The sequence below is a fragment of the Pseudophryne corroboree genome, chromosome 2 (genome assembly GCF_028390025.1).
Source record: "Pseudophryne corroboree isolate aPseCor3 chromosome 2, aPseCor3.hap2, whole genome shotgun sequence".
Classification (NCBI taxonomy): Eukaryota; Metazoa; Chordata; class Amphibia; order Anura; family Myobatrachidae; genus Pseudophryne; species Pseudophryne corroboree.
The window spans coordinates 710,083,400-710,090,530 of NC_086445.1; the positions used below are offsets into that span (position 1 = coordinate 710,083,400).

Consider the following 7,131-nt stretch of genomic DNA (forward strand, 5'->3'; position numbering starts at 1 on the left):
AGATTTGGCATATCCAATGTGGTGTGACTGTAGATGCTATTTGGTAAGAATCAGATGCTGCAAAGACCTTGAGTGGAATTGTGCATACTCCATCCTGTTGATGTAGATACCATCAAACCCATTACCAGCATTGCTGCGTGAATGGATACCGTTTGACTGTGTGGCAAGTCCTGAATCCTATACTAAACCCTGGATATCTTGTTGCGAGGTAAAAATTACTCTCTGTAGACCTGATCCAGTACAGCCCCCGAGTGAGTCATCCGCTGTGACGAAACTGGAGATGATTTTTCCCAGGTTATGAGTCACTTGCCTCTGCAAACATGTTATTGTCTGTTGCAGATGACATAAGAGCAATCCCTGTAACTGTGCTAGGATTAAAAGATCGTCTAGGTATGGGAAAATTCTTAACCCCTGCTGGCGGAGATAAGGTGTTATTACCCCCATATTCTGGGTAAATACTCTGGGGACTGTGGCTAACCCAAAGGGTAAGGCCTAGAACTGAAAATGCTGTTTGGAGGATAGCAAACCTTGGATAACACTGATGGACAGTGGTATAGGAACCTATAGGTAAGCATCCTCTGTCTTGAAGGCAAAAGCATAAACTAGAGATACCGTGACAGATCTGTGTGACCTGAAGAAGTCAGCCCCCCAGCCTGGGGTCTCTCAGGCGGAGGCCCACACCATTAGACTGATGGTTTATTTTTCTACAGCACCTGGTATTCCCAGATGGTCTCCCATCTGAGTACTAACCAGGCCCAACACTGCTTAATTTACAAAATCAGATGATATTGGGCCTATCCAGTGTGGTGTAGCTGTAGATCTTCTGGTAGCCCAATACTTTCCTAGTCTTCCCCGACTTGTTAAAGACCAAAAAGGGCTAAAATGCGGAACTTTAGGTTTGAAACTGTGGGGGTCATTCCGAGTTGTTCGCTCATTGCCGATTTTCGCTATACTGCAATTAGTCGCTTACTGCGCATGTGCAAGGTTCGCAGAGCGCATGCGCTTAGTTATTTTACACAAAAGTTAGGTATTTTACTCACGGCATAACGAGGATTTTTCATTGTTCTGGTGATCGTAGTGTGATTGACAGGAAGTGGGTGTTTCTGGGCGGAAACTGGCCATTTTCTGGGAGTGTGCGAAAAAACGCTGGTGTTTCTGGGAAAAACGCGGGAGTGTCTGAGGAAACGGGGGAGTGTCTGGGCGAACGCTGGGTGTGTATGTGACGTCAAACCAGGAAGAAACTAACTGAACTGATCGCAATGTAGGAGTAAGTCTAGAGCTACTCAGAAACTGCTAAGAAATTTCTATTCGCAATTCTGCTAATCTTTCGTTCGCATTTCTGCTAAGCTAAGATACACTCCCAGAGGGCGGCGGCTTAGCGTGTGCAATGCTGCTAAAAGCAGCTATCGAGCAAACAACTCGGAATGAGGGCCCGCATGTGGAAGGAACCTGACCTTCTTGGAGTCTGCTTCTGAATCTGTCAATTCTTACCCCTCCCCAAAAATATATATATATTTTCAGAAAAGGACAATGATTCCAAAACCTTCCTAGAGTCTGAATCAGCTTCCACATACCCAGCTAAACTGTTCAGCAAGCAGGTATAATTGAGGCTGATGCCCTGGAGAAAATAATGGCCATATCTAATGCTGCTTCCAGTGAACATTGCAGTATGTTTTTTTTATATGAGCTTTATGAGATTTATGCTCTATTGAAAAATCTCCTTCCAATGCATCAGCCCAGGCAACCACTGCCTCTGACATTCAAGCCGAAGCCAAGGCTTGGCCTTATGACTGCCCTAGACAGGAAAAATATATTTTTTTTTAAACCCATCCACTCTCCTATCCATGATGTTGAAAGCAAAGATAATGTAGATTTTTTTCACATCTACTTTAGGAGTCACCTCCCCTTTTTAAACAATCCCCAGCTGGAAGAGGATAATTGGAATTCCATTTCTTAGGAATTCTAAACTTCTTATTGGGTGTAGCCCAAGCCTCTTCCATGATTTCTTTCAGCTGATCTGACCCTGGAAACTCAGGTTTTGGGACGTTTAAACACAGGTGTTGTGAGGACCCCGGGTTCATGTGTGCATTATTCTCGCCTTTTGCTATCTCTGCCTTGAGAAAGGCAGCATTTAAAGCTCTGCACTGCGCCCCGAGGTCGCTACCGAGTTCCCAAGATCACACAGTAAGAGCGCAATAGCAAGGTACAACGGCACCTTTATTTTCATACACACTAATTATACAGGAAAATCTGTAACACACTTTTTACAATATATACAGGTAGCATTAATAATGATTACGATTAAGATTATATCAGAGAAAGAACCACGCAAAAGCAACAACTCCTGTCCCTACACAGTCACTAGCCACCTCAGGGAATACTTGCGTTTGGCGACTCCTTGCGGATACTGGTTCCTGGAAGGGGTGATGGTGTCTGTCTTGCTGATCCCGGCCGCACGGCCTGTGTGAACCCACTACTCTTGCGAGTAGGGTAACCTGGAAAAGTCACCCAGCTCTTGCTGGCACACTTAAGCCAGTTACCTAGGATAGCTCCGGTGAGGGCAATATGCTTAGGTTCGTTATTGTCTGCTGGGCCTCAGGTACCCACGCACAGGCTGACAGGACACTCTCCTGGCAACAGCCTGCGTTCCCTAGTCCGAATCCCCTTCCAATCTCTCTGTTGCCCTTTTGAAACCTCCTAAACTCCCATGATGCTTTGCTCACCTAGTGAGGCTGTAGGGTGCCCCTAATATTTAAAAATGTCCAGGGACACCAGGGACCCCCTGTGGCTTTGGAGTCACTAAGTCTACTGGCAGGCCCTCCAGGACAATAGGCACTAATTATGGAGATAAGAAGGTTGGCTGCCCTGAGGCCATAACCCGAGTCGATCTTAACCCCGTGTAGTCATTTGTGATGTCACAGTCTCTTCAGATGAGTGATGCTTCCTGTGAAGGGGGGGCTGTGAAAGAGGGGGGTCAGCCCTGCACTTCCGGTACATCACATAGCCAGATGTCTTAGATAGTTTACCTGGCTGGGAACCCACCTGACAACAAGCACTTACCCCCATTAGTGCAATACAATACAATCATACATATACCTTTCATAGGCATTGTGTAGGGAGCAAATCAGGGTCTAGAAAGATATTCCCTGAGAGTCACAACCATATAAAAAAAAGGGACAATTACCTAAATGCATACACTCCTGTTATGCCTGCTGCATACAGTAGTATGGGGTGTACTGCTCAGATACGAATAACAGCTGGGTGTTATACAGGATAAAATACAGTTATCTCTGGCATTCTGCCGTTCACGACTGAAGCGCAGGACCAGGCTGGCCAAAAAATATGCAACGCTATGCTGGCATGGCCACGTTCCGTCACACACCTCCCTATTTTTTTCCAGCCACTGCGATTCAGTGACCACAGCTGGAACTCCCACGTTCAGCAACCGTGGGCTCAAAGTGTCATCTGGGTCTGGGCTCCGCAGTTCACAGTTCTTAGCACAACCTCCAGTATCCCAGGTACTCGGTTTGTCACCTTCCTGGGGAAATTGTCTTTCCTTTATGGGTGATCGCCCTCCATTCGCCTCTGGCGCAACTGGGAGGGGCCCAATCTGCGCATGCAAACCAGCATCAGGGAACCTGGCCGGGGACTCTCCTTCTGCTCTTAACGACAGTGCAGACGTTGGCTGCCGGGGAGCAGTGGGTATTAACAATGCGTCTCCCCATGTTCCCCCCTCAAAAGCCTCTACTCCCTTCCTGGGGCTTACATTTACTGACCCCTTAAACAATAATCGCTGGGTCTCACCTGGGCAACTCTCCATCTCTTCCTGCTCACCCACCTCCCAGGGTCTGAGCATAATCCGCACCCCCCTGCCACCCGCAGTGGTGGGTGGGCTCCTCCCACACTGGGCAACAAGGGGGACAATGGCTGCAGAGGAGCAGGGAATATCGGCAATTCTCCACGTGCTCCCCCCTCAAAAGCCTCCCCAAATCCCTCACTTGGGCCTAGCTCCTCCCCTACCCCCTTAAACAACAACTGTGGGGCCTCACCAGGGGGACCTTCCATCTTCTCCAGCTTCCCCAGCCTGACTGGCATAGGGACTGGTGGGTCGACACGGTACATCGGTACTACTGACACCTTCCGGCCACCTCCAGGTGTGTCCTCCCCTTCTCTCGCTGGTGCAGTGCTGGGTAGTGAGGAGTCCTCCTCTGAGGGGCAGGGGGATTGTGCGCTGTGCCTCTTACCATCCACTTCCGGCTCCGATCTTGTATTAGCCATTTCTGGTACCCATGTCTCTTTAGCTCCCGAGTACATACCATATCTCTGATTTCAGCTTCTCATTGTCTGACTCGCTAAACGGGAACAATACTTCAGACTCCTCCTGGGGTGTTAGGGGGGCAGAGTTCACACAGGGCACCTCCATATCCTTCTCTCCCAGCCTAGTACCAGGGGAGACAGCTTGTAACAGCTGCAGGCAGAAGCCCTCTGCCTCTTCTGTCTCTGGAGTCTCTGTAATAACAGGCACATTCTCTGAGCTCTGGTCTGCTATGGGGATATATTCTGGTGCAGCACTCACCCTGGACCCTGGCTCTGCTTCATCCATTGCATGCTCTGGGTGCATCGGTCCGTCCTTCAGGCTCACAGTGTCCAGCCCCACCATACTCACCGGCACCGTGTAGGGTGAATAAATATCCTCTCCAGACTTTTATCTACCCCAGCCCCAGTCTCTGATGTTAGGGCTCCTTCTGAGTCACGGGGCCCTGATGTCACACGGCAGGGACACTCCACAGCTAGCTCCTCATTTTCCAATTCACTAAATGGGAACAGTTCTGTTATTTCTCCTTGCGTCAGTGGGGGGTCTAGTTCTGCAGCTTACTTAGTGTGCATAAGCTGTAGCAGACGGCGCTCCTCAGATTGCCCTCTGCGGCACTGGTACAGCCACTCTGGGGAATTCAACTGTCCCTGTGCCGCTGCGACCTCCTCCGCATCCTCAAAGCATTGCAGGAGACACTGTAGCTGCTCCCACACACTTCTCAGTTCTCCTGGACACAGGACCCATTTCCTGTACACACTGAATGCATGTAGTGGGTCATCCTGTTGCTCATACACCCATCGTATAAGGGTGCGGTGTGAGCGGCTTTCGGTGGGGGTGCTGCATCGTAGCTTCCATTCTGCATTTAGGTCCTCTAGACTCATTTGTGTTAACAGATCGCCCAATTCTGCACGCCACATTTCCTCTGCAGTGGACCCCTCGGTCGTCCACCCAGATGGCACCATCAACTCCTCCTCCCTCTGGGTTCTCTTCGCTGGCTCCTTCCCAGGAGCCAGATCACCTGGTGCTGGTGCGCGTGCCTCAGCGATCCGGCTTCTCTGCATTATCTGCGACATGGAGTTACTCACTTCTGTAACTAATGCTCTCCACTCCAGAGTTCCTAGCAGATGGTCCGCAGCAGCATCACTTTTATACTGCAGAAATTCCTCTGTCAGGTAGGCAACTTTCTCCTCTGTGGTAGCTCCCGTCCACAAGCTAGTCCACAGGCACGCTGCCTCCCAGTGCTCCCAGAAGGGCTGCATCTTTGTGGATGGACTCCTCAGGTCCCATTCCTCAGCCATCCGACTCCATGATGATCCCTCATCCATGAGTTCCCCTGCTCTGGGAGACTTTGGGCACTTCTTGCCTCTCCGCAGGCGCTTCTTTCACGGCGCCATTCTTCCAATGGGCTGCACTAATAGGGCTCAGTCAGCCTCACTTGCTGGACCCCCTCACTTCAGCATCTGTTTCTGGGCTACAGCACACTCTGCTGCTCCCTCGCTTGCAGGGCATGTCCCCCTGGACAAGCGGACACTTAAGCGGAATTTTACCCTCGCTTAATGCCCTCACACATGATCCATTTGCTTCTCCCTGGCATCCCTGCTAGGTTTACAAGAGCTTTCCTCTGTGTGGTTCTATACTACTGGTTTACGGGCTATTGCGCCTTCTGAGCTTGGCCATATATACCGATACGGACCCCTGGCTCTGTTCGGACGTCGTGGGTGTGTGATCCCACTGCTTGCCACCAATTGTGAGGTTACGTATTCTCTGATCACTCAGGTAAACAGTTTAGTAAAGTGGCAAATGCCCTTTATTGTAAATATACACACACAGTACACTAAAACAGTAACTATTACATGCTAGGATGGTATCTCACTTACTAGGTCCCCACAATAGTTTAGAATTACAGTCTCCTGATGTTACATGCCAGCAGTAGTTCTGTGTCTCCTGGTCTGGACTACCAGCTCACACAATACCCTTCGCAACAGATTCTCGCCACTGACGGCACCGCAATGCCTAGTCAGCGCATGCACTCCAGAAGTCCCGCTACTTTCTGACCTTCTGTGTAGATCTCACCCTCACCAGAAGAGCTCACTCTTGTTATATCCTCCCCTGTCTATTCATCACACAAGCTGGTCCGTCAGGAGGTCACAGAGGAGACGAGGTGTCTGGGCTCCTGCACACAATGGGGTGTATGTGATCAGATTACCTGCAGGCTCTATACATAACCTGTTTACTACTGAACCTACTCATCCTAATCACATCTGATTGTACAGCTAGGGGACTTACATTACAATGAATTGTTTACCATGTTAAATAACACTCTGGCATAGACTTATTCCTGTTAATAATTACACACATTGAACACAGTATAACCAAATAAAATACATGTTTCCAATATAACAGATAAATATAACTGTACAATATAATAACACAATACAATATTGCCTAGCATATAATTAATAACATATCGGCAATTAGTGGAGTCCATGGGTAGGACCAGGGCTAGGAAAGTAACCACATGTATTTTACGACTGTGCGACACAACGCGTCGGCTGTGTCGTTACAGGTGTCTTGGTTTTTTAACACAGGCTCTGCTGAATTCTCTAAGGATAGAATGGCTTCATTGCTTTAATTAACTCAGATATATTTCAGAGCTGAAACCTACCTCTTTTTCATATGATGAAGTAGAATAAATTGGGCTTTCATATTCTGATGAATCTGAACAATGTGTAGCCTGTGAGGGTGAAGATTTACTTACCACCGGTTCTGACAAGCTGCTGCTAGGAGTGATACACCAAAGGTGGATCTGCATGTAA

At 48.7% G+C, this 7,131-nt stretch overlaps 1 pseudogene; it reads right to left on the reverse strand.

Annotated features, from left to right (window-relative positions):
• Window positions 1-701: 701 nt before the first annotated feature.
• Window positions 702-820, reverse strand: LOC135054435 (5S ribosomal RNA; annotated as a pseudogene).
• Window positions 821-7,131: the final 6,311 nt, after the last annotated feature.